The sequence below is a fragment of the Lissotriton vulgaris genome, chromosome 6 (assembly GCF_964263255.1).
Source record: "Lissotriton vulgaris chromosome 6, aLisVul1.2, whole genome shotgun sequence".
NCBI lineage: Eukaryota > Metazoa > Chordata > Amphibia > Caudata > Salamandridae > Lissotriton > Lissotriton vulgaris.
This window is the reverse complement of record NC_141694.1, coordinates 1,320,769,774-1,320,797,643: the sequence shown is the minus strand read 5'-3', so window position 1 is coordinate 1,320,797,643 and position 27,870 is coordinate 1,320,769,774. Positions and strand designations below refer to the sequence as shown.

The 27,870-nt window shown below is 44.1% G+C and overlaps 1 pseudogene; it reads right to left on the bottom strand.

Annotated features, from left to right (window-relative positions):
- Positions 1-6,214: 6,214 nt before the first annotated feature.
- LOC147708835 (protein SET-like) lies at positions 6,215-26,363 on the bottom strand (annotated as a pseudogene).
- Positions 26,364-27,870: the final 1,507 nt, after the last annotated feature.

Sequence of the window (27,870 nt, the reverse complement as noted above, 5' to 3'; positions counted from 1 at the left end):
CGGTGCGACATTGGTTGCCGAGCTGTGAGCGTGTTTATCTTGTTTATCAGTTGAAGCAGTTCTCTGAGTAACAGAATGTCCACAGGCATTCACGCGCCATGAAACAGACATATGTTCTGCAGCTTGTGGAACAGTTTCTCCGCCGCCATAAATCCAGCTCTGTTACCCACTGCTCTAGGCTTTTGCCGCTTTATGGTGCCACTGACGACTGTAAAATAATCGCTTAGCTGCACTGCAGGCTCTTAACAACACTTACAGCATCCAAGGCCTGCATGCAGGAGTGTGGCTGCGAGTGCACAATATTGCAAATGTTGATTCTTAAGGGTAGGAAGTGGACGCCCATTTTGAAGGGAGATGTGAACATGTGCCTGGTCTCTCAAACATTGCTCGCCCCCAGCACCTGCCCTCTGCTTTCTTGGCACTTTCTACAGTGGTGCTACTTGGTAATTGTGCGTGGAGGGTGTGTGGTACTCCTACGTTTAATGAATGATGAGGTAATAACATTTCACCTACTTTGTTCAGGCAACATTTTATGTGAAAAACTCAGAATCCCATGTTTTTCTATTTTTTTGTAATCCCGATCTAGCTGGTAACTCTCTTTACTGACCCCACTGGAATTAAAGGGCAATTTATAAATGACCCTTTAACTGGAAGCACTTGTGAACCCAGATGCAACCTAAATACTGCCACACCATTGAAGATGGAAGCGCAGATGTGTGTCTGTCATTAAGGAATACAGAAACTAACCATACTAATAGATGTACTAACAGACGTACCTTGGGGCATATTACCAACAAGTAGCGATATTTATTGCTAAATAGGCTTAGCAACGATTTTTTTATCGCTGTGCATCGCCGGAATTCATCGCTGAGATAATGTGCTATTAGCAACGTTTATCTCCAAAGCGATACAATTTCCTACAATAGCGGCGAAATGCGTGAATATCGCTGAGAATACAGCGATATTCACGCATTAGCAACGAAATGCTCTTAGCCATGTAATCCACCTCCCATTGGATAACATGGCTAAGAACTGGTCTGGGCAGGTGTTAGTATTTGGAGATATTCGCGCTTAGCGCAAATATTTCCATCGCTACGCCGGCCTTGCTAATAGGCGTTAGCGATGTTAGCAACTGTTTTCAGTCGCTAACAGTTTGGGTACGCCCACTTTGCATGTCATTAGCGATAAATATCGCTAACATGCAAAGCAGGCCCCAAACCGCTCTGGGCCGGTCACCCCACGCACCGCGCACACTCTCTGCGAGTGAGCCCAGGCTGCCCCCGATCCCGCCGAGTGCCGCCGCTGCCCGCAGCTGTGCCCCTGGTCTGCTGTGGTGGTAGTTCCTCTGCTGCGCTGCGTTGCTCCCTGTTGTAATTTGTATCGTACTGTCACTGCGTTGCTCCCTGTTGTAATTTGTATCGTATTGTCACTGCGTTGCTCCCTGTTGTAATTAGTATTGTTTTGTCACTGCGTTGCTCCCTGTTGTAATTAGTATCGTATTGTCACTGCGTTGTTCCCTGGTTTAATTATCATTGTACTGCGTTACTCTGCTGTCCGCTTGTTGTGCCCCTGCTCTCTGCTTATTTGTTTTTGTTCCCCCTCTGTTGTGCCCAGCCCCGGTCGCGTTTCCCGCCCGCTCCCCGCCGCTGCCCCCCTGCGGCCCGCCCCCTTCCCGCTGACTCCCTTCCCATTCGCCGCCCCGCTCCCGCCTCCCAGCTGCTCCTCTCTCGCTCCGCCCCCCACTCTCCACATATGGCAGAGTGGCAAACATGCAGCATTGATGCGCAGCCGGCGCGCCGATTGTGCGCTGAAGGCGCGCCAAAGGTAAGCCCGTCTGCGCCCGTCCCCGCCTGGACCGCGCCCAGTGCCCGAACCCCTGGCCCTCGCAGGCACCAGCCCACCCGGCGGACCTACAATGCCACCGAACTCAACGCACTCAACACCGGCCGGATCCCTGGGTGCTACCGAGTCACCCCGAGACGCACCCACTGAACCTTCAGCTGCCTCTCCTGCAAGTTCTCCTGCATCTGGACCTGCACGACAACAACACCCTCCAAGCCGAGAACCAGCACCAACCACCTGAAGTGCATTCTGCTCAACACTCGCTCCGTCCACAGACACGCCGTGGAGCTCTGGAACCTGATCGACACAACATCACCAGACGTCGCCATCCTCACGGAAACCTGGATGAACGCCTCCTCAGCACCTGACATCGCCATCGCCATCCCGGACGGATACAAGATCTCCCGGAGGGACCGCGGCAACCAGACCGGAGGAGGCATCGCCATCATCCACAGGAACACCATCCGCATCACGGCCAACACCGACGACACCCTCACAACCGCCGAACACCTGCACTTCCAGATCCACACCGACCCCAAGACCACCCTCAGAGGTACCCTCATCTACAAACCCCCGGGACCACACACACAATTCAGCGAAGACATCGCCGACTTCATCAGCCCGCAAGTCCTCCCCTCCGCGGACTACATCCTCCTCGGGGACCTCAACTTCCACCTGGAGAACAACAACGACCGCAACACCACCACCCTGCTGGACAACCTCGCCAACCTCGGACTCAAGCAGCTGGTGACCAACCCCACCCACCACGCTGGACATACACTCGACCCCGTCTTCTCCTCCAGCAAGGACATCGCCTTCAGCCACACCACCGGACTCCACTGGACGGACCACAGCTGCGTCGACTTCAGCTTCAGAAAGAACACGATCCACCACCACCAGCAATAGATTGCACGCAGAAGCTGGAACAAGATTACTGCCGACCAGCTCGCCGCATCCCTGAGCCGGGACCCCCCCGCCAGCTCAGCGAACCCCAGCCAGGCTGCCAACAACCTCACAAAGTGGATCAGCAACTGCGCAGATGACCTCGCCCCACTGAGGACCCCGCCCAGCAGACCCGGCAGTAAGAAAGCACCATGGTTCACCGACGAACTCAGACGAGCTAATAGGGCAATAGAATTATCGCCACTTAGCGGCCGAAAACGGCTGCTAAAGCAGCAAAAATTCCCTATCGCAACCCTTGACAATATGCCCCCTTATTTTTTTAACAATACCTCCAGCGTAGTCACCTTGAAGTTTAAGGGATGAGATTTGCCTCATTGGGTTTTTAACCCTGTGCCTGCAGGTGACAAATACATATATGCAACATATGCATTAGCAAAGATTCCTTAAGTATGTAGAAAGATAAAGTGAAAGAGATCCATGGGTTAACAAACTATTTACAAGACACATATGAGAAAACAAACACATTCCACAAAACAAATATATACAAAAATACATTTCTTCTTTTATTGCAAGTAGAGTCGCTATGAATTTCCCAGTGATGGTAGACTACTTCAAGTTGTTAAAGATTTTGGGATACTGTCTGCCTTTTATAATGTAGTGAGAGGGTTTGTGAATTGTCTGTTAAAAGAATGATAACTGCTGTTTGGGCAATGCTTCTTTGATTCTTAACGTCTCAATTTCAGATAGCGCTTCTAGCCTTATGTTTTCAATAGGTCCAAGGAATAGAGTGAGAGAGGAGTAGCAAGAATGTAGAATCAGCAGAGGGAGGGATAGGGAAAAGGTAGTTGGGGAGTAGTGAGAAATGGGTTAGGCCAGGTGAGGGACTATCTTGGGCTGTTGTAAATTATTGCCTATGAGCTAAACGGTGGCACCTTTGCTCAGCCAACTATGGAGCATGTCTGAGAATGATGCTTGTGAGCCTGAGAGGTGCCTTAATCATTCATTTGTAGCCTGTAATGTAATATGTAGAGTATCATATAGCCCAGGAGCAATAGGTACATGGATAAGAGAGGGTGGGGAAGAGGCACATACTGAATTTGTGTCTCTATCTGGCTTGGTCACCCAGCATTTGTAAGTATTTGAAAGACAATCAGGGGGATGTTCTTTAGGTATCGATAACATACTATGTAAAACATTAATGCATACATTTCTTGCAAAAAAGATTTGGGATCTCAGCTCCCACCATATTCAAACACTTCTGTGAACCTTATGTTCCATTGAGTTCTGGCACTTTAAACCGCAAGTTAAGTTTTGAGTAAGCATGGGCGAATTTTGCGAATCTGGCGTTGGCGAATTTTGTGAATTTTCGAACTCGCAATCCGCAAAATCTGCTAATTCTCGCGAATTTGCGGATTTTTTTTTTTGTGTTCACAAGGATTTCTGCCAGTTCGCAAGGATTTCTGACAGTTCGCGAGGGTTTTGTAACGGTTCGCAATTGCGAACTTACATGTCGGCTCGCAATGGTCACGATTATGTTGTTTCTACGTCTGGTTCATCATCACAGGTTCCCAGCACCCTCTGTTTTACCCCTGCCACCCTCTGTTTCACCCATGCCACCCTCTGGTACATCAATGCCACCCTCTGGTTCATCATCACTGTAGATTATGGGGGGAAAAAGCAAGCACACCTGCCTGATTCAACTGACATGAATTAATTTGGGGTTGATTTATTAATGTGTCACTGTTTTAAAATTCCAGTCTGGCACCTGCTTCCTTATCTGTAATTTGCTTTCTGTTGCAGTGCAATTTTTTTTTCCAGGACCTTTGTGGCCTACTTGCAGCTATTCTATGAGCCTGCTGTGAGGGTCAGAGCAGGGTTATACAATTGTTGCAACTAGCAACTGAACTCTGGAGGGGCCCTTGTCAGGAAGCACTACAGGGAACGGTTACTAATGATGAGTTTGAACTTTTGAACCTGCTTTCACTTTTGCAAAACTCGTTTTTCTGCAGAACAGCATTACAGCAACTGTAATGCCCCACCAAGCTTATATGAGAAAGTTGATTTCTAATCCAAAAGTTATCCAAAGAAAATCAAAAGGCCTCAAATCCAAAAAAGTGCAGGCAAATGTCAACCTGAGGAGTTATTCTGATAAAAATCATCATTTTCAGAAGGTCTATGCTGCTTGCTAGTAGCTTTCTTGTGCAGAATTGCAATTTTTGTAATTTCGCGAGTGCGAGATTGTTGCTGCCCGCCGCACCTACATGTTCGCAATTGCAAACTTACACCGCAAAGAAAAAAAAAATCCGCTGCGTGCGAATTTGCGGATTTTCGGTAAATTTGCGAGCAATCGCGGATTGCGTATTTACCGAAAATCCGCAAAATCCGCGAGCGTAACGGATTTTCCGCCCATGCTTAGATATACCACATTCACCTGACATTGTTCTGCCAAATCAAGTTCCTGTTCCTTTAGTACGATCCAGTTCCATGAGCAATAATGTCTCACAGGAAATTTGTGTCTTAACAAACTTAGTCTCCCTTTTAAGAAATGAGATCGAGTTTATGAAAACTTTAATTCTAAATTTATCTGCCACTAGCTTACCCATCACGCGTTGCTGCGATCTCAGAAGAAAGGAAATTTAAGGAAACTTGTTATGATAACATTAAATTTACATTGTGTCATTTTTATTGAAACTTATTCATGTTAATATGGGAAACATTTTAAAGTGTTGTTTTTTTTGTTTGTTTTTTGTTTGTGTACACATTGAGTTTTATTGTAACAAAGCAACTTGTACACTTTAACGTTTAAATCATCATCTTTCCTTCCTTTCCAGTGAAACAAAAGAAACCAAATAAAAAACAAAACATCAAAAAAATTACATTAGAATGTCGATGCCAGTAATATCTACAAATTCAGTGGATCCTCAGTCGGGACGCAGGGCTCGAAGCCTTCACTGGGAGGGGTGTGTAGTTTTAAAAGTGTCACTTAAACCGTATGGATGCCTTGGAAAGATCGACATGCCAAAAGGAGAAAGCCACTTTGCTGAAGTGCCTTACCACAAACCTGGCCTCCTCTTCCCAACCCAGGCAAAAATCTCAAAACCCACCCAGCTACCTTCAGTGACCCACAGGTTTTTTTGTTCACTTTTTAATTTTTTTTAAAACAATTAGACGGGCACATAGTGGCAAATGATAGCTGTCCATATTCACATGGAGACAGTGTAACCTCCGAGCCCAATATACAGAGAAAATAAAGGAAACCGCTATAATTTCTATGCGCTACGACACAGGGGCCCAGCACTCCGCCTTCAGCACAGTAAGGGGAGCGTGGACCTCCCTCCCGCATCTGCCCAGGGATGGTGGCGGCTTTTCAAAGCTCGTATCTTTTCAGGTGGGGAGAGTTGGGAGGTGGGTCGAATAGATTGTGGAATATAAACTGGTTAGAGATGTACATAGCAAGTTTCTCCCCCCCACCCAAAAAAACGTTCAAACCATGGCATGAAGTGGGAAGAGGTCCTCAGAGAGCCAGGCAACTGAGCACACAAAATAAAAATGAAGACAGCAACTTGCTCCCAGGGACTGGAGATCGGGTCAAGGGGCAGAATCCATCAGTGATCAGTCGTCTTCGCCTTCCTCCTCCTCCCCTTCTCCTTCCTCATCATCATCATCGTCATCATCCTCCCCCTCTCCTTCCTCTTCGTCTCCCTCCTCATCAATATCCTCCAGGCCTTCCTCCTCTTCGTCATCTTCCTCCTCTTCCCCTTCGCGCTCCTCGTCCTACATGTCGGGGACCAGGTAGTACTGTAAGGGGTTGGGCCAGATGTCGTCCTTGATGACCTCACCGAGCATGTCCGCCCCCGCGTGCGAGTGGTCCGTGAACCATGTGAAGAAGCTCTCGGGCTCTTCGTGCTGCCTCTTCCTGCTCGCCTTGTTTTGCGTCTGGCTGGATCGCTTCGTCTGGTCCTTGCCGGGTTTCCATTTGATTTCCGTCGACTTCGAGGAGGGGTCCCCACTTTCATTTAAGTGAAACTCTTTGGAGAGGACTTTGTTTTCAAAATATGGATTTTCATCACAATAAAAGTCTGTTTAAAATCTGTTTATTTATTCGAGCGCTTGTGGATACCTGGTAATTTTTGTTTTTCCATGTGGTGCGTACACAAATAAATCAGAAGGTTTTCCGACGCATGAGCTGGCCACATACAGTTGTCCATGTGAGAAGCACGGATTCTCCAAATCTAGTCCACACACTTGCAGCGATTGTCCTTGTGCTTTGTTGATGGTCATTGCAAAAGCGAGTCGCACCGGAAACTGCAAACGTTCAGTATTGGAAAGATTATGAGGGCCATGGGAGGACAGGGGTCCGATATTTAACACATTTTTTTTTTTTTTGCCAGAAACCTTCACGGGAGTGTACTCAACAACTTCCCAGAGTTTCATGCCGATCGGATGAATGGTGTGGTAATGCATAAAAGACAAACAGACAGACATACTTTTGTTTTTATATATATAGATGGTAGGACCCCAGATAAGTGAGAGGACAAGTTCCTCATTGAACCCTAGCACAACTAATGGTAATGCATCCCCTTTGAAAACAAGCAGTATTAGGCCAAGTTTTCAAGCTGAGGGTAACATAGCTAGGGCTGGGACTAAAATACAACCCACTCATATGGAGCACATTAGGGGAAGTAGATTCACAACATCCGGGAAAGGCCAAAATAAACTGCCAACATTGTCGGAGCATAAGCTGACACATCAGCTGAAGACACCCGTGAGGGACACTCCACACCCGATACTAGGTTGGGGCATTACTGATAAAGCACATAATAGAGGCAAAATCCCAAATAGAAGAGAGGGTGCTGAATCTAGTAGACCACATAGTGCCAATAACATTTATATGACAAATGTCCCCAAGTTAGGTACGGGGGGTAAATTTGAGAGCGCTGACTCTTTGACCAATAAAGCCATTCATTGGTTACACTACGTCAGAGGTTGCCGATCAGTAATTAGGGAAGACATTACTAAGGCAACTAGGCTAACCTCTGATGCTGACCAATATGACTGTATTGAATTGGTTATACGGACAGAGTCACTGGCCGATAAATTGTTTGCTTTGGAATTTAGAACCAGCCCTCCAGCCCACTCCCGTATCCAGCGGAGAAAATTTCCTTTAGCTCCCCATGATCATTCATCTTATAAGCAGAAACCGCCGGATAACACTAGGGGCTCTAGTCTAGAAAACATTGACTAACTTCCAGTTGTTTTTGCGATAACTCTGTCTGGTTCAAGTGTAGGGGGCCTTGTCAGGGGAGGACCTGATATAGAAACAAAAATTACTGGCAATAGCCCAAGGCCCAGTCACAGTGCAGAGGATCAACCTGATAATGATAATACAGCTGTTCACTCTATTGAAGTAGTATCCTGTAAAGGGTCTGGTTGCTCCCCTGTCGTTTGCCCAAACATTAGGGCAGACTGTTTGCGACAGGACAATATATGCTCCTCTACTCTTCCTAGCCAGGGTAGGCTTACTAGTGTAACACAGTCAAGTACTTCCTCCAACCCAGGATCAGTTAGGTTGTCTAGGGTAAATCCCATGAATGAGGACAATATTTCACTACCTGTGGGCTGCGATCCCAAGGGGGGACACTAATTTCCTGTAACATAGCAGGCTTGGGCGTCAAAGTATCATCACCGGAATGGTTAGCGTTCATTAGTGATTTTGATGTCTGTCTCTTCCAGGAGACCTGGTTATCTCAGCCACATTTTTGCCCTGGCTATTTAATTTTTTTGTGCCTGCAATAAAAGGGGTTAAGGGGCATGCAATGGGTGGGTTAACCATTTGGGTGCGACAACAACTCCCTTTAGCTATCAAAGAATTACCCTCAGGGAGTAATGATATTCAAGTTTTAAGATTGAACCTTGGCCCCATGGGATGTTTGTACATCTATAATGTCTACGTAAGGGGGGTTAGAGGGGCTAGATCCCAGGTCATAGCGGCCTTGGACTCCCTCATTGAGCTCCACTCGCGAGACAGTAATGTGATCTTTGGGGGTGATCAAAACTCTACCTTCGAGCCCCTGGTAGCTACTGACTGGTATCTTGCTGATGATGATGAAGATAGTCAATGGGGGGGTACTAAAAGTAGAACTTGAACAACCTGTCAAGAAGTGGACAGAGTTAGTCATTCAGATTAATACTGTCTTTTATGAAAGGGACTTAGGGCACTTAATGGTAGGACTTTGAAGGATAAGGTTGGGCCTGTTACATTTAACAATGGGCGTAGTAAAAGTAGAATTGATTATGTCCTTTGTAGCCTGAAGTTCTGGCAAACGATCGCTGATATGGTGGTTAAAGACTGCATGGAAAGCGATCATAATCTCCTGTGCGTCACCCACAATTGGTGGGAGTGTGACCTAACTCAGGCTGATTGGGTTGAGCTTTGTCCCCCAAATATTGTTCCCACCAATGATATGAGGCGTCTTAGTTGGTCAAAGTAGCTTCCAACCTGGTGGTCTTGAATAAAAAAGCTGAGGAGGTTGATAGTGCTTTGCTGGCCCTAGAACATGTTAATACCCTTGGAACTGATCTGAGCTGTGTAACTCCAATTCATGACAGCTTGTTCAAGTGTGTTAGTGCCCATTTTTTAGCGCCCAATAAAACTAAGAAATTAGCTCCCCCAAAATCATTAAGGTTGTATAATGATGATTGTAGGAGAGCTAGAATCGACTTGGGGAACGCTATTACGGCTGGCAATTTGGATGCTGTCCGCCTTGGCAGACAGGTGTATAAAAGAGCTATCCTAAAGGCCAAGAGTTCATGGGACGTGCGCCGATGGCAGGAGCTTAAAGAAGCAAGTGACAAAAAGAATTCTAGATTATTGTGGAATATTATTAAGTGGGGCAGAGGGGGCCAGTCTTAACAGCCTGAAAACTATGTTTCTCAGGATGGTTGGTTTAATTATTTTAGACCACAGTATGCGTGTAACTCTTCAGGAAATCAAATGGAAGATTTAAGCTTTGTTTTTTATAAAGATGATGCTTCTAATAGCAATGACGTTTTATTAGCCCTTAATGCTGTGGCAGGAGGTAGAGCTCCGGGGCCCGATGGTGTCCTCGCCAATGTCTTTCTGTATGATAAGGCTCGGTGAGGCAGATGCATACAGTTGCTGGCAAATGCTACAGCACAGGTGCCCCGGTCCCGGCCTCCTGGATAGGTGCGGTGATAATTCCAGTGTGCAAAAAGGGCGATAAGACACAACCTGGAAACTAAAGACCTATTAGTCTAATAGACATAATTCAAAACATAATTGGGAGGATGACCCTGACCCTGAATGGACTGGATCGAAGAGAACAATGTACTGTCCCCCTTTCAAGCGGGTATTCACAAATATATCAGTACCATCGATCAAGTCTTTCATTTTACTCTTCTCCATTGGAAGATTGTCGACCTGTGCGCAGTTTTTGACCTTGTTCCCTGTGCACAGGTATGGGTGACACTGAAGCAATTATGTCTCTCTGATGAGATTTTAACTATGGTGATGAGGCTGCACGAGGCCAATTATGCTAAAATCCAATGGGGAGGCCAAGGCAGGGTCCCCGCCCAATTTCTGGTTAAGCGTGGTGTGAGGCAAGGTTGCCTTTCTTTGTACATTAATGGAATAGTTGACTGTTTGTCACCAGTAAATACAGATGCCCCTTCGTTAGCTGGTGTAAAGGTTCTGATTTTAATGTTTGCGGATGACACGCTAATTATTTTCAAAACCCCAAGTGGCCTCCAGCGCGCTCTAATAATTTTCGAAGAGTTTTGCTCCGCGCGGGGCCTCGAAGTTACCGTGATCAAAACTAAATGATGATTTTTAATCTGCATCCTACTTTTAAGGGGAAAGTTTATATAAACGGGAAACCGCTCAAACTGGTCAAGGCTTTTACTTATTTGGGTGTTCATTTGGGTAAGGATCTTAAATGGGAACACCATATAGATATAGCTGCTCTCAAACATCGCCTAATTGAAGGAGCTCTAAGCTTTGAGCACAAAAAGTCGTTGGCTAAGCCAAACCATTCTGTCTTGCAATTCTACGAATTCAAAGCTGTTAGCTCTGCGCTTTATGGCGCAGAATTATGTGGGTTTGAGAAGATGGTACCACTGGCACTCTCTGAAAACCAGTTTCTCCGCAACATCATTAGTCTCCCTCAGAGTACACCCCTACTGCCGTTAAGATATGACTTGAGCAGGAAAGCTATTGTTGATGTCGCCAGGCTACGCCCTATTTTATATTGGCGCAGGCTGTGGTCGACACCTGAGCTTTCCAAATATGCTGCAGGGTTTATAGATGTTATAAAATCAGACTCCTTCCATAAGATTCGGTGGCTCGGGGTCATCTAAGAAATAGTTTGGTAGCTCTAGGCATGCAAATGCTCTGGGATAGTCCTGCGGAAGCCTCATTCCCGTCTAAGAAATTATTGAAGGAAAAATATTGGGAACAGATTGCTTACCAGGCCTGGAGCGATACAGATTCATCCACCATGGCTGGGGTTTTTCTAGGGGCAAAACCTGCACCCAAATTTGAACCTTATTGGGACACCATTACTAAGCCTGGGGATAGGCAGCTCTATTTTCAGCTTCGAGCTGGTCCCTTGCCCCTGAAGGCATTGACCTCCAGATGGTCTGATGTAAGCACTAACATCTGCCCGGCTCGTGGGAACCATAAGGAAACTCTTGCACATCTTTTTGTCTGCCCAGTCTATGTAACCCCGAGGCGTGTCTGGCTTACACCAATGTGCAAGTTACTGGGCACTAATAGTAGCTCCATAGCCGAAAGGCTGATACGTATCAGTACCATGCCATTCATTTCAATAGCGGTAGCCAAATACTTGGGGTGGTTATGGGTGCTAAGGGAGAACTCAATCCGGGGCCAATTGATTGTGCTTGACCATGTACTGACTATTTGTAAATTGATTTGACCACATTTTAACTTTATATTAAATGTCTTTATTTACTGTATTTTATTAAATTGGATTTTTAACTCTTACATTTGCTGCTTGTACTTGTACTTTCTATTCAACTATCTTAACCATGTAATTTTTTAACTTAGATTCATGTTATTCTGTTGGAATTATGGATATTTTGTCTTTGCTTTTATGAGTTTATCTCGAATAAAGCTACTTTGACTGACTGTTCTTGTTATAATTGAAAACTAGCCAAGATTTCTTCATTAGGGGTGGCAGGGTTTAAGCATTTATCAATTGACGGCATCGCCTTCTTCCCTACTTTTGAGGTAATTTCAGCAGGGTCTATTTTGGTCTACTTAAGGGAAAACCCATTTAGTCTATGCAAAGTTAAGGTTTGATACCCTAGAATACTCATAGGATTAGACTTTTCTGGCCTACTGGGTAAAGATAGCGAGACACTATTCGGAAAGGGATCACTAACGGCGTTGTCAAGTATTCAAAATTCCTGAATACTAGAAGCCAAATTACATGAAACAAAAATGTAATCAATAATACAAAAAGTACCCCTCTCATTAAAAGTGGTGGAGAATGGGACCGGGGGAACCACTAATTCATTGGCGAACCCCAGTTCCAAAACAAACATTATTTCATTCAGGAGATTGCCAATAGTTGTATGGGAAAAATGGGTTAGTGCGTTATTATGTTCATCCTGGAAACCACAGTTTATGTTATTTATGTGCTTGCAAGTTGGTAAATTAAAATCACCATCCCAAATTAATATGAACACTTTATTAATGTACTTATTCCTCAGTTCCTGTAAGGAGCGAAAAATATCATTTAAGACTGCTGCTAACTCCGCAAACTGAAGGTTATTATAGAAATTGACCAGCACGTAGATAACAGTTTTATTTATTTTGAGCATCAGAATCTGGAAATTAGGTTCCAGTCTCAATGGGACAATTTCCTTACTCACTAGAGAGTTTGAAATGTATATTGTTAGACTCCCTTTTGATCTCCCAGAAGGTGAGGGTAGTGCGTTTGAGGTATGGGTGTTATATCCCTCTATATGGATGGTCCTTCATGCCCATGTTTCTTGGAAACACAGAATCTTATAATTTCCAACCAATTCTAACCAAATTTCGTTAATCACTTTTGAACGCAGGCCTGCCTCGTTCCAATAAATAATATTGAGGTTAGAATCTCCAGAAATACAAGTGCCTATAGGTACTTGAATAGGTGGCTCTTCGTGTATATTACGAACCACCAAAGAAACTTTGTTCTCTCGAATTAACACCAAACTCCCTGTTTGAACTATATCTGGAATCTCTAGTGGGGAGTAGTGTTTTGAGATTAGTGAGTTAGTTGTACTGGTGGGACAAGGGAATTTAGGATTTGTTGGCCGTTCCACTTGAAGTTGATCCAGTCGAGACTGAGCAGGCTGAAGCCCTAGGGAAAATGCATTTAATTGACACAGTCAATCATTGTCCTCCAGACCTGAAAGCGGATTGAATCTATTAGAGGTTGGATAAGTATAAGACTGCTTTTTATCAATTCCGATGGGTCTGGCCTTACTAATGCTTCTAAAACTTCTAAAACTTTTTTTTTTACTAAACCTTCGGGGTGGATAAATGAACCCAAGAGGTAGTATGTTAATCCCAACCGTTTCTAAAAAAGGATTCCCCCCTCCCCCTAAGGATTTTCCTAACCAATAACAGGGAACCAAATGTAAGAACTATGCCATCTCCCCTAACCATTTTTTCATAATTGCCCACCCACTGAACCCTTCTCGCCATCTTGAATTCACAGAACAATTGCTTGGTCAGGCCTACCCTCTTGTCTAGCCAATAAAGTGCTTTATTTCAGAGGGATTCCCATGATTCAGCTTCTTGCGCCACTCCCCCTGGTTTCGGCGATCTCGCACCCTGACCGAGGACTTCTCTTCGTCCCCAGCCCCTCGAGGCCCTCTGAGGTTAGATTCCTGCCTGACTGCTGCCCTGTTGTAATCTAAGTTTCTTTTGTTTCTGCTGTCTGTATTTTATTTCATTATTGCCTGCCTTTTTCTATTTTCCTGTATTTTTATGGTGCCTTGCTGCCACTTTTGTAAGGGTTCTCTTTTCTAGTTTGCGGTTGTTGTCGCCATCTCCCACTCCCCCACTCTGCTGGTTCCTGCCATCCTGCTTCCCACCCAGGCCCTCGCACCTCCAAGGACAACTTATGGAAGCTGCTATGTGGCCTCTAAGGAGTAGCTCTTGACCTTGATCTTGCACCGCTCTCCGTGGCCTCCGCGATAGTGCCCTGACCAGTGCTTAATTTGTAATACAATAGGTGCCACTGCAGCTTACACCACACATTGCCCCTGCCAGCTGCCAGTGACAATACAAACAGCTATTAACCATCACGCTCCTACACGTGTAGCAATTCATACTATTCCAGGCCCCCAAACCTATAAGCATGGCTTGAGAAGCAGATATTAAATGTAAACGTAATTTTAATTGTAAACTAAACTAACAATGTAAATGTAAACTGAACTAATAAGCAGCTGTTGTACTCATACCTAAATTAGCCTGTCTGGCCATGTGGCAGACTATCATAAACATAAACAAAACAGGGATTGGAGGATCCAGGGGAATTTTTAACGACCACACACTGCTATAGCCCCCAGGAATACAGTAACAACAAATGAATAGCGGTGGGTCAAGACGAAGAAACGGGAAATGACTGACTCTGCAACTGACAGACTATGATTACCAGGGGTACTTCATTCAGGTTTGAAGAAAATACCCATCAGTATTCGACCTGTGCCACCCTTTTCATCAAATGGGTTCCTCCATACCACGAAGGAAGATAGTCTACGATAGTTGTTTTTTATGGGTAGACTCAAATGCAACCCAGTGATGTGTAGATAGATAGTTGGGGCAACCGGAGATTATTGTTAAGCAGTGCATGTGAAACAAAGTGTGATTATAAACAAAAAAGTGTTATTTAAAATTAGATAGACAGGAGGCAAGAAGCTTTAATAGACACCCCACTGCTTCTAAATCAATAAAAAGTAGTGCGAGTCTAGTAGTTTTAATTAATAGCTACTAGTAAATTCTTAACTGGTCAACATGTTTCTGCAGATTTCACAGACCCAAATGGTATCTACTGCATTCTTCAGGACCGGCGACGCTACTGCTTATAATACATAACTGTGAAACTCATAATGAAAAGTTATCACCTGGGTAAGTATGAACATCATTCTCCCAGCAATTAGTATGGGAGAGGAAGACTCCACCTCACCTGGCTAAGGCTCAGGTAGTTGTTGAGCCATAGCCCGTAGGGCATTACAACGTTACGCATCTCCCAGATGTGTCACGTTGTAAGTACCCCCGCACCATGGAGCAGGATTTGCGCCGCCGCTGCATCACAAAAGTGACGCAACGGCGGCGTAAATGAGGCGCCAGGGGCTTGTAAATCTGCCCCATAATCTCCTACCAAAAACAAACAAAAAAATTAATGTGTCCTTGTGTAATGTAAGTGGTGCTAATGTAAACTTCAAGTCGATTTCGTGCTATATAAAACTGCAGAAAAAAAGACATCTTAGTAACACCAAGAAACACAAACATTAGTGACAGGAGATCTGACGTCATAGCACACCCTTTTTCGGAAAGTCTTCCCTCAGACATCTGCACCACTCCACGCCTCATGCCAATCACAACACTAACTTCAAAATTATCATATTTCTGTGTACTGAAACTCACTGTAAATACTGCGATTTAATTAAACTATTGTCATGTTATGTTACCAGTCTCGCAATCTGTCTACCCATTGGGACATGTATGTAACTGCTGTATTTGCAAACCCTGCTCACCGATATAATTGCAACTGTCGATGTCTGTTGCAACCCCTAGCCCTGGACCAGTTATTTTAACCATGACAAACTCGCCGTATGAGTCGATGCTCTGTCGCCTAGAAGGAACTACGTTGTACAGTGAATGCTACACAAACATGCACATGAATAAGGCATTCTCAGAGAAACGACCTGAATTCAAAGGCGCAGGCCTGAATTATTACAAATAAAGTAATCTCATGTTAACTCTCACAGAGCTTGCTAAAGATACAAAGCGTGAGGCTGACAGAAAGATAGGTGCAAAAAGAACATTTAAACTAATGTCTTGGTGCTGACAGACCTTCATTGTCTCCTGATAAAACAACAAACACCATTAAATAGTTTAACTGTGGTTTGTAAAACAGTTACATGTGGTGGGTAAGCGCTAATTACCGCCAAAATTAATAAAAATGCTGACGTTGGACTCCAAAATCGACAGATTTACTGAGATATTGCGATACATATTTCAAGCCTCCTTTATCAGCGGACTGCAAATCACGAGTGTGGTGTGTACAAGTGTTTTTGTCTTAATCGATCAATGAGAACACTACGTATTCAGGGATTTCGTTTGAGCCCTCGGGTTCCATTTTGTGTACGGCGGCCATTTTATGTGGTTGCCCTCACATAGGCCGATGACTCCGGCTGAACAAGTCCTTGGGACACGTACACCTTAGCTGACTCTTGTTTGACCAGGCCGAACTGACTCCCTTGCCCGAGGCTGACCTCGCTGAGCCAGTTCCTTGTTAAGCAGCTGGTCAGATAAAGATCAAAGAGCAGGACATTGCTGAGTTTATGGTACACTGCACCCACCCTTCTATCTTGCTTCTCATCTGTTTCTGCTCCTTCCTTTATGGCTTAATCACTGATTTGGGTTGAGGTTTTATGATGGGTGTGTCCGGCCTGGTCGAACAGGATATTGGAATGTGCTTGGTCATTTCTGGTGGGCTGGACAACGGAAAATGGGATTGTCGTCATGTGCTACTTTTGAAATGTCACGTTCTGATTGGTCAGTTTGTATGTAATCGATGCTAGCCTGGAATGTGATTTTTGGTGTTGTGCTTCGTACACCTCTGTTCCTGGTTGCAGCCAATAAACTTTGGTCATTGACGTCATCAAGTAATGTCCTGTGTCTCTGTTTGCCGAGGCAAGGGAATCCGAAGCCATCGAGCGTTATCCCTGGCGCTGCTGGGTTCTAAAGCCCGGTTCTTCAGTTGGCGCCCCACGTGGGGCGACTTCAGCGGTACCGGTACAAGCCCGAAGATCGTGAGGAGCTTCGTGTGGAAATTCTGGAGGAAGGCCTGCCACTTCATCGACCCCTGTATGTCGTCGTGGTCCGAAAGTCTTTGTTGCGAGGTTCCCTGCCTTCCGACGGCTACGAAGGACTGCTGCCCTGACTGTTGCCCTGTCTTGGAGCCATTAGCCGATTTGTAGAGCGAGACAATAGACGGGTCTTCTGGTGACGCCATCGACATTTCAGTTAAGTATGAGTGGAGCGTCTCCCAGTCCTTAGTTTTGTTTGGGTATCCTTCGGGATCGCTTTGATTTGGTATCTGCAGGCCCAAAAGCCGAGGGACTCGTGTTTTCACGAAGCTATCGTTTTTGAGATTTCCCTTGAAGTTTGAAGCTAGACTAGTGAGCGAAGATGCCTGGTCTTAGCAGACTTGGAAAGATATTTGGTTTTGGTTGTACTAGGGATTCCCGATTGGAGGATTTGTGTCCGGTTCCTCCGATTGGAACTCCGACCTATGAGCTCTACGTAAAACATGTAGTGGGCCCCATCGCGTATAATGACATATGGGTAAAATACACGTGGCCCCGTTATGGTAGCTTTGAAACGGAGATTTTAGACAATCTCGAAGTTAAACTGTTCAAGAAGAAAGCCCGGCCGGCGATGTTTGACTCTTTCCGCATATGGCGAAAAGAAGCCAAACAGAAAGAAATTAAATTAGCGAAGAAAAATAAAAGAGAACGAGGTATGACAATGGTGCAAGCTGCTATACAGTTTAGGGATAATGAGGAAGAAAAAGACAACAAACAGATGCTTAGAATCCGTAAATTAGCGGTAGATAAGTGCTACCCAGCTTTGCCACCTAAACAGCAAGAAGAGAAGAAAGATCTTGTGAAAGATCCTTTAATGTCGCATCTATTGAGTTCGCCACCCCCTTATGCACAGAATGCTACGGCACCACCGCCACCAGTTGTAGTTGTGCAACCTCCGGTTGTTTTGCCACGTGCGATTCCTCCGCAGCCAGCTCCTCTTCCGTTGGCTACTATTCCTTTGGTGCAGCCTTCTCAAGGGCCGCCGACTTTGCTACCTCCTTCGTCTGCTACTCCTGTGCCTGTCCTGTATACTCCTCCTGTTCCGATTTTGGCTTCCTCTTATTCTGCTCCATCTCCTCTTCTTTTGTCACCTTCTCCATCTGCTCGACAGAGAATGACTGATGCGGTTACTAGTATCTATTCTCCTCTGTTGGGTTCATTGGGTATGTCTCCTGTTGTCGAGCGTAGACAATGGCGTAGTCAGTTGCCTAATATTGATGAACGGACAGTGTTGGATCTCATGGCGCGTAAATGGATTACGTATCCTACGCAGTATGATCTTGGGGGTATTATGGATGTTTTCCATCAATGGGAAGCACCAAAGCAACGGTACGTCTTTGATATGATGTGTGCTTTCCTTTGTGAGCAATGGGAAGATGAAGTTGGACAAGCTCCGTCTGAGTTGTTCCGAGTTTGCGAAAGGGACTGTTGTGGGTCTCGAGATTGAGAAAGCAGTTGCGACGTTGTTGTCATTACGAAATGCATCTCCTTCTGACCGATTGTTTGAGCCTGATTCATCAGTTTGGAGAAAGGCGTGTCAATATCCGATGCGTGAGGTTCCTCCAGTTTGGACACCTGCTGATGCAACTGTTAATCCGCCTATTGCTGCACACTTTCAGCGTGTCTGGGTGCATGTTCCTTGGAAGCGTCTAAAGTCTTAGCGCTTAAGCAGACTTTGCCTGATCCGTGCAAAAATCCAGCAGGGTACTATAAGGAGCTAACTCAGACTGTGAGTTCATGTATCATGAATTTGGCAGATATAGACATGTTGTTTGGGAATGTTGTTCTACAGCCTATTTGGTGTAAGATTCGTCATACGGATCGTGCAGAGAAACTAGGTGAGACATGGATTAATCTTAGAGATGCCGATAATAGACAATTAGGTGGCGCTAAGCCTGAGGATTTGATTACTGACCTTCCTGGTAGGATTATTACTTATATGAAGACTCTAATGCCCGAAGTGCGTGTCAATTGGGACAAGTTGTCTGCATGCAAGCAGAAGAAAGACAAAACTGTGTCCGACTTTTTCACGCGGTTCGAAGAGACCTTTGTAGACCACAGTGGTCAGGACATGGCTACCGAAGGTGGTCAGAGATTGTTCGTCGACAAATTTGTTCATAATTTGCTTCCCGAGTTGTGCAATAGGTTGAAGGATTCTGAGAGTGCTCGGGCCGTTTCTACGTCAGCGCAGATTTTAGCTACTGCCCAGTACTATGAAAATAGGAATAAGGATGAGATAGAGAAAGCGGATAAGAAGACTAAGGAATTGAGGACTAAAGTTCTTCTACAACAAGCTTATCCGCCCCGTAATAATCAGCGCGATTATCAGCAGAATCAGCAATATTCGAGAAACTCGGGAAGGAACGAGTCTTCTCAACCACGTTTTCCCGTTGGTCCTAACCAGTGTGCGTATTGCAAAGAAGAGGGCCATTTCAAGAGTAGTTGTCCGGTTCTGTTACAGCGCACAAATGGTGCTTCTGGTGTGAGAGGTCGAGGTGCTCAACAAGCGCCTAGAGGTAGAGGTCATGGTCAGAATACGCGTTCTTTGCCTCCACAGAATTTTATGAATAGCTTTGATCAGCAGAATGGTGCGTCTGGTAGGACAGCACAGTACTATACGGACGATTACTACATCGAAGGTGAGGAAGTGAATGGTAATGATTGCTAGGACAGCCATAGACAAAGAGAGGGAGTTGTTTCAGTTCCAGTAGATCAGAGTGGACCCTATGTTGAAGTGATTGCATCAGGTGTGCCAGAGCCTTTTCTGTTGGATACTGGTGCTGCGAAGAGTTCTATCATGCACTCTAAACTCCCTGGCGCACCTTTGTCTGGCTTAAAGAATGTTTCAGTAGGTTTTTCTGGCGCCCGGTTACGAATCCAATTTCTAGTCAATTGTCTATTTCTGTTGGACCTCGTAAATTCGAAGCACCCCTCATTCTGACGACCGGTTGTGGTGAGAACTTGTTGGGATTGGACTTGTTAAAGAGATTGTATGTGACGCTATATTGTTCTCCTTCGGGAGTACATCTTACATTGGGTGAGAGAGTGATCTCTCCAATGTATATATCTAAAGATCGACTTCCACCTAAATTGTCTTGTCTCCCTGATTCTCTTTGGGATACTGGTCCAAACGATGTAGGCCTTTTAGAGATTCCGCCATATGTTGTGACGTTGAAAGCGAATGCTAGGTTACCACGCATTCCACAATATCGTATCTTGAGTGATGGTGAACGAGCACTTTTGACGATCATCTATGATGTGATTGAGAAAGGTGTGATTGAGGAAGCGAGAGGTAATGTGTGCAATAGTCCGGTTTTGCCTGTTCTGAAGAGAACTGATTCTTCACAGCCTCCTGTATATAGGTTCGTGATCGATCTTCGCGAGGTGAATAAGATCGTTGTTCCGCAATTTCCTGTTGTACCTGATATCACCGCTTTACTGACTTTGATCCCGGCTACAGCAACGTGGTTTTCGGTGATTGACTTGAAGAATGCTTTCTACAGCATCCCGATTGCTGTGTAGAGTAGAGATATTTTTGGATTCTCTTTAGGAGGACGAAGTTTCCGCTTTAAGCGCGCTCCTCAAGGCTACTGTGAGAGTCCATCGATCTATAGCCAAGCTTTGAAAACACAACTTTATTTGTTGGTTTTACCTGATGGTGCTGCTCTTATTCAGTACGTTGACGATCTGTTAGTTGCTGCCGACAATGAAGAGATCTGTAGAGAGGCTACCTTGTCGTTGTTACGTCATTTGTCTGATTTCCATCATAAGGTTTCTCTTTCGAAGTTGCAATATTGTCGACAAGAAGTTACCTACTTAGGTCACCTCTTATCGAAGGAGGGAAGGAAACTGACCCCAGAAAGAATTCAAGCTATTGTGAAAATGAGTGTCCCTACGACACAGTGAGAAGTACATGCTTTTTTGGGTATTACGTCGTACTGTAGACAGTGGATCCCTAATTTTTCATTGCTAGCGAAACCTTTGATAGCGCTTACTGTTAAGGATAATCCAAATCCTATTCCTTGGACTGACGAATGTCAAAAGAGCTTTTCAGAATTACGCAATGCATTGTGTTCGGCTCCTGTGTTGGGTACCCCCGACTACAGTAAGCCTTTCACACTGTATGTCCACGAGAGAGAGGGATGTGCATTGTTAGTCTTGACTCAACAGTTTGGTGATAAGCAGCGTCCATGTGCTTATTTTTCATCAACTTTGGATCCGGTAGCTAGAGCATTGCCGAGTTCTTTGAGAGCTACAGCAGCAGCGGCTGTTTTGATTCGACAGTCTGCTGGTTTGGTTATGGACAATACACTGATCGTGATGATTGCACATGCAGTGGATACCTTGTTGAATCGTACCAAGACACAGCACTTAACTAGTGCTCGGTTGTCGGGTTACGAATTGACCTTGTTAGCGAGTCATTTGCATATTAAGAGATGCAACACGTTGAATCCAGCCACGTTATTGCCAATTTCAGCTGAGACAGATAATGACACAGAACATCATGATTGTTTCCTTAGAACTGAGGAAGAAACGAAAGGGAGGATAGACCTTAGGGATACTCCTCTTCCAGAATGTGATGGTACTTTGTGGGTTGATGGTTCATGCTTCAAGCTTCCGAATGGTGATACGACTGCGGCATATGCTGTTACGACTTTGCATAGGATTGTTGAAGCTGCACGTATTCCACATAATTCAGTGCAAGCAGCAGAGTTGATTGCATTAACGAGAGCATGTGTGTTGGCGAAAGGTAAACAAGTGACTGTGTACACTGACAGCCAGTATGCGTTTGGTGTGGCTCATAGTTGTGGACGTTTGTGGAGAGAGCGTGGGTTCTTGACTTCGTATGGGACGTAAATCCAGCATGGACAGTTGGTGAATGAACTTCTTGAATCACTTACATTGCAATTGCAAGTAGCGATTGTGAAATGCAGTGCGCATAAGAAAGTTACGGATGATGTTGGTCGCGGTAATGCGTTTGCAGATGAGGTCGCGAATGAAACTACCAAGAAATGTGCTGAGCCCAATGTATGTTGCAGGTCCGGCGAGACGGGTTCCAGATAGAAGTATGTGTGAAGATACGATCGAGAGTGTGAAATCCATCCAAACTGAAGCTACAGAGAAAGAGTTGAATGAATGGAGAGAGAGTAAGGGTAGATTGGATTTGAATGGTTGTTGGATTGATTTGTCAGACCATCAAAGATGGTTGTTACCCGATGCATATGTGCTTCCAGTTGTTACAATGGCTCATGGAATGGCACATATCAGCGTGAAAGGAATTTGCAAGTTGTTGGCTTCAGTTTGGCAGAATGCAGGAATTCCTAAATGTGCAGAGAATTTGGTTAAGAACTGTATAGTGTGTTTGATGTACAATCCTGGTGAGGGAATTCCAACCCCGGCTGGTCATTTTGCTCCTATAACATATCCGTTTGAGGCTTTGCAGCTAGATTTCATCCACATGGAGAGGTGCAACAACCTGAAGTATGTGTTAGTGGTTGTTTGCTCTTTTTCTAGATGGGTGGAAGCTTACCCTTTGAAGGACAATACTGCCTTGTCCACAGCGAAAGCCCTTATCAAAGAGTTCTTCCCTAGATTTGGTTTGCCGAGAATGATCTGGAGTGACAATGGAAGTGAGTTTGTGGGTCAAGTGATGAAGAGAGTGTGTGAGGGATTAGGGATATGGCAGAAGTTCCACGCCGCAAATCACCCCAATCAGCTGGTTTAGTCGAGTGCTATAATAGCACTCTTAAATTAAAATTGGCCAAAATCCAAGCGAGCTCTGGTTTACAATGGCCAGATGCTTTGCCCCTAGCTCTTTTGTCCACAAGAATGACTGTGCATTCGCGAATGGGTTTGAGTCCGTATGAGGTCGTGTTTGACCGCCCGGCGAATATTTGGGGCGTACCAAGACCGACGAAGTTCAGTGAGATTGAACATCCTGTGTTACTCGATTACCTGTATGAATTGACGGCTAAATTGCGTGTTTTACACCAACAGGTTCATGACACTCTGCCACAGCCATCTGAAGATCCAGGTCACGCCATCGAACCTGGGAGCTGGGTCCTTATCAAGAATTTTCAGCGGAGCAAGAACGAGCAGCCCCGCTGGACAGGACCCTTCCTCGTGTTGTTGTCCACCCGTTCCGCAGTACGAGTGCACAGTAAAAAGAATTGGATCCACGGCATACACTGCAAAAGGGCTCCTTTGCCCCTGCTGTACGACCGGTGGGTCCAGAAGGGACTTCCAGATTCTGAGACTGAGACCGTGCCTCGTTTTCTGCCATTCAGCGATGCCCGTTTGATTGGAGCGAACACTGAGAAAGAAAGTGACGATCTTCTTCAAGAAGCTGTGCCTCCTTTGAATCGTTTGAACACTACTGAACCTGAACTCTTGTTCCGTGAACAAACATTGCCTGGCAAAGACCGTTATAATTTGCGACCGAGAGTCGCTGGACAAATAAAGAAATGAAGTTTTTATGATTTTTTTGTTTGCAGGTTAACTCTCCTCCGAGGAACTACTTTGATTTTTGTTTTTCGAACCGCCATCCGGGTTCAGCTGTAGGGTCGCGGTTGACAAGTCTTTGGAGTGCAAGCCTGAGACACTATGTCGAAGGTTCTGGTTGTATTATGAAAAGAGAGAGGAACCCCTTGAAGTAAACAAGGGAATTGGGGTGTTAAACCTAAATCAAACAGAATGATTCCCTTGGGTCGTGTACAGGAGAAGCTTGGAATTAGCTATAACCACAATCAAATATAAACACACTAACTAAAGAAATTAATCAAAAATGAAGTTACATAACAATTTATTGAAACAATAAAAAGACAATTTACAATTACACTGGAAAAAATGTTAAAAAACAATTAAAATACTATATAATTTTGTGACCAGCACAAAAATGAAGGACAGACAAAACTCAATTGTAAAACATACAAATTAGAGATAACAAAGCGTACATTCACAATTAAAATTTCAACGTCCCCTGGTTTTATAACCTTACAATCTTATATACACCAGGGGGGAAAAAAGATGAATTGTACAGAAAATTGCGTCGACGCGTTTCGGTGGTTTGCGTATTATTATGTGCCACCTTTATCAAGACTATTGATTTGTTGTCTGTCGTGTTACTGGATCCTTACGGTTGTCCTACAATAGATATACATACAGTTAATTGACTGAATTGAGAGAACACTATACTTTACAGTAATTCACAGGTACAATGTCTGGCCTATTAATAAATGGTATTACTTAATGGCTGCTCTTTATACGTGAGTTATATATTCTATTACTTCACAATTTTCTCTACATACAAACTCTCAGGAACACAGGGTCCCTCGGTCGTTGGAGCTTAATCTGGTTATGGTATTTGAGACTTCTCTAATAAAGACCTAAATTTCGACACAATGATAGACACTGTTAGCCTAGTAGGCGTAGCTAGGTGAGGGCAGATACTAACGTGGCATACTCTCCCTAAGTCAGAAAAAAGATTGTGCTTATGGGATGCTAAGCATATGGCTCTCTCTACGCTCTTGCTAATTGTAGAGTATTAGTATATGCAAAATAGAAGAAGGCATTGACTTCACATCTGTATGTGCATGTATCGGCTGTATCTCTGCTACTAAAGTTCAAAGAGACTCAAAAAAGCTTCGTGGGAGGTAAATACACTTAAAATTGTGTTTCCCTACTCAAGTTCTGCTTTTACCTGTTTGGTCAGGTGGGATTCCTTATTATGTAGGAGATAAAAATTATTTCAGGATGTGAGGAGATATTCTTATTGGGCGGTAACTATCTGGAGAGAGAAGCATATAAAATCGCTAGAATAAGTAGGAGGTGGAAAAAATCCTATGTCCTTAATGTTAATTTAAGCTTATTACTTGACATACCTGGAGGTTACTAATGATTCTCCTATCCGATAAGGATTAGAAAACTTTTCAGAGTCTGTAAATCTTCAGACACTTCTATGTCACTACTCTTTAGTTATTCTTGACTTGTAGTGGGGATGGATATCAAGATCAATGGCGGTTGGCTTCAATGACCAGAACGAGTCTCTCTTGGGGGGAAAAAATGAAAGAGAAGGGAGTACTTTTAGACCTCAATTTATATGAGACTGAGTAAATGGTTGTGGAAATGCGCCTTGATTACAAATTTACCAGTAGCGTCATCTTACCTATAATGGTCAAAAAGAGATCTCGCAGTAGAAGGAATAATAGAGGCGCGGTGAGCTGCCTTTACTTTTGTGAGCGTTGGGGTAGTTTCTTAAAAAATGGTATTATCGTATCCCCTAGAGGAGAAGAGTAGAACAATAGTTCAATTTTAGTTCGTTAGATAGTGTGGCCTCTTTAAAAGTTCCCTCCCGGGCTGGGTCTTACCTGCTACAGCAAAAGCGTCTGTTTGTATCGGGTCTTCGTTTTCAAATGAAAGATTCTTAGTGAATCGCGGGCTTTGTTTAAATACACCCCTTTGTGCTGTGATTGGATAAAGCTGAGGTGTTAAATGGTCCAATCATATGTGAGTGCTGTTGAAGCTGCCTATTTGCATGTTTGGGCTTACTAAGCGCTCTATTCTATTGGCTGTCAGGTGGTTCAGGGGTGTGTTTCTTTGAAAGTTTAATACAGTTTCCAATGAGGTCCTCAAGGCGGTGGGAAATGTTCCCGCTCGTTTTAAGCTTACTAACCGCTCTATTCTATTGGCTGTTAGGTGGTTAAATGGTGTGTTTCTTTGAAAGCTTAATACAGTTCCCACTAAGGTCCTCAGGGCGGTGGGAAATGTTCGCGCTCGCTTTAAGCTTGCTGAGCGCTATATTCAGTTGACTGATACGCGGTAGGAAGTAATGTGAAATCGAATGCTTTATTGGGTTCTCACTGCGTTCTTTTAAATGGCGAATTATTTGTTAGCTATATTTATGCGCTCATAAGCGGTATCAACACACTTGAGTACTTGGTATCTGGGCTTGTGTTTCTGTAAACAGGTTAAACATGGGAATAAAACACTTTTTAGTCTGCTCAAGGGATGGGGGCTATACTGAAAAAAATACGTATTAGAGTTATATATTATTGTTGATCCTATGTTATGAGGCTGAAAGGCAGGGAAGAGTTTAGCCTTGGCTAATCACTAAATGGATATGTTTGTAGTTGTTTAATCGGACATGAAAAAATGTCGCAAGATATGGGTATAGGACTCACTAAATTCCTGCTGATAATAAAGAATTCCTGGAAAATAAGAAAAACCAAAGGTTGGAGACTAGGCAGGGATTGGTGGATTGTTGAGCATAAGGCTCCCATGTATTATAAGGCCTGTTCCCTCGTCCCAGGGAGTGGGACTGTGTGGATGTTGTTGGCGGATCCCTGTTTCAGGATTAACAATCGTTGGGGGTTTATTCAGTATTCTTCACAGACATTTGGCCCAATCCTCTCTAGTATTAAGGCCCTTGTCTATTGTGTTAAGGTAGCAGAAGTACCATTGCTCTCTTCTTTTCCTAAGTCTGTCTCCATCTCCCCCTCTTCTATTTTGTCTCACTTTCTCTAATATGAACCATCTAATGTCATCACAGGAGTGTTTCTTTTCCTTGTAATGTTCTGTTAGGGGTGCATTGATTTTAGAGGTACGTATCGCTGACTTGTGCTCTAGAACTCTGATACGCAATTCTCTACCTGTTTCGCCTACGTAACCTAGATTGCATGGGCAAAGCAGCAAGTATATTACATTCTGGCTGCGACAGTTGTTAAAAGTAGTAGGTTTAAGGTTCTTGCCATTGTGTTCAAGTTTACTCCCTACAATACATTGTGGACAAATGGAACATGTTCCACATTTGAAATTGCCTGAAGCAAGGTTTCCTGACAGAGTTAGTTGTTGTTCTTTTGCGATGGGATAGGTGTGAACTAGACTGTTTTTTATGGTCTTATTGCGACGGAATGAGAATAGGGGTTTGTCCAGTTGAATCTCCCTGTTTTGATTCAGTATTTTCCAGTTTTTGTTGACGATATTTTTGATTTGATTGCTCAAGTGGGAGTATTGTGTAACAAAAACTATCCTGTCTAGTGTGGGGTTCTTTTTAGGTTTTCTTTCGGGGTCCAAGAGACTGTCTCGGTCATAGAACCGTGCACGTTTCAGTGCATTTTTGATCAGTTTCTTTGGGTAACCTCTATTTTCCAGTTTAAGTTTGGTGTTCTCCGCGTGTTTATAGAAGTCATTCAAGTTGGTACAGTTCCTGCGAAGGCGTAGGAATTCCCCGAATGGTACGTTATCTTTTTGGGATTTGGGATGATTGCTGGAATATAGCAAGAGGGTGTTTTTGTCCGTAGGTTTCGTGTATAATTCCACCTTAAGGATCCCCTCCTCTTCTTTAATGATAATATCTAGGAAAGTAACTTGTTGGTTACTGTGGTGGCCTGTAAATTTAAGATTGGGATCCCCCAAATTCAGCCACTCCAGAAAGTTAGAGAGGGTCCCCTGGTGTATATAAGATTGTAAGGTTATAAAACCAGGGGACGTTGAAATTTTAATTGTGAATGTACGCTTTGTAATCTCTAATTTGTATGTTTTACAATTGAGTTTTGTCTGTCCTTCATTTTTGTGCTGGTCACAAAATTATATAGTATTTTAATTGTTTTTTAAAAATTTTTACAGTGTAATTGTAAATTGTCTTTTTATTGTTTCAATAAATTGTTATGTAACTTCATTTTTGATTAATTTCTTTAGTTAGTGTGTTTATATTTGATTGTGGTTATAGCTAATTCCAAGCTTCTCCTGTACACGACCCAAGGGAATCATTCTGTTTGATTTAGGTTTAACACCCCAATTCCCTTGTTTACTTCAAGGGGTTCCTCTCTCTTTTCATAATATATCTGCACAACCAGTTGGTTGGAGAGGCGTCAGTCTCACTTCACCCAGAACATAGAGTTCTAGCAAGTTGTCTATCCACAACTGCTGTTCATTATGGATAAACTAAAAACCTTCGGGTTTTCTGAAGACCAATATAATAGACTCATGAACCTCAAT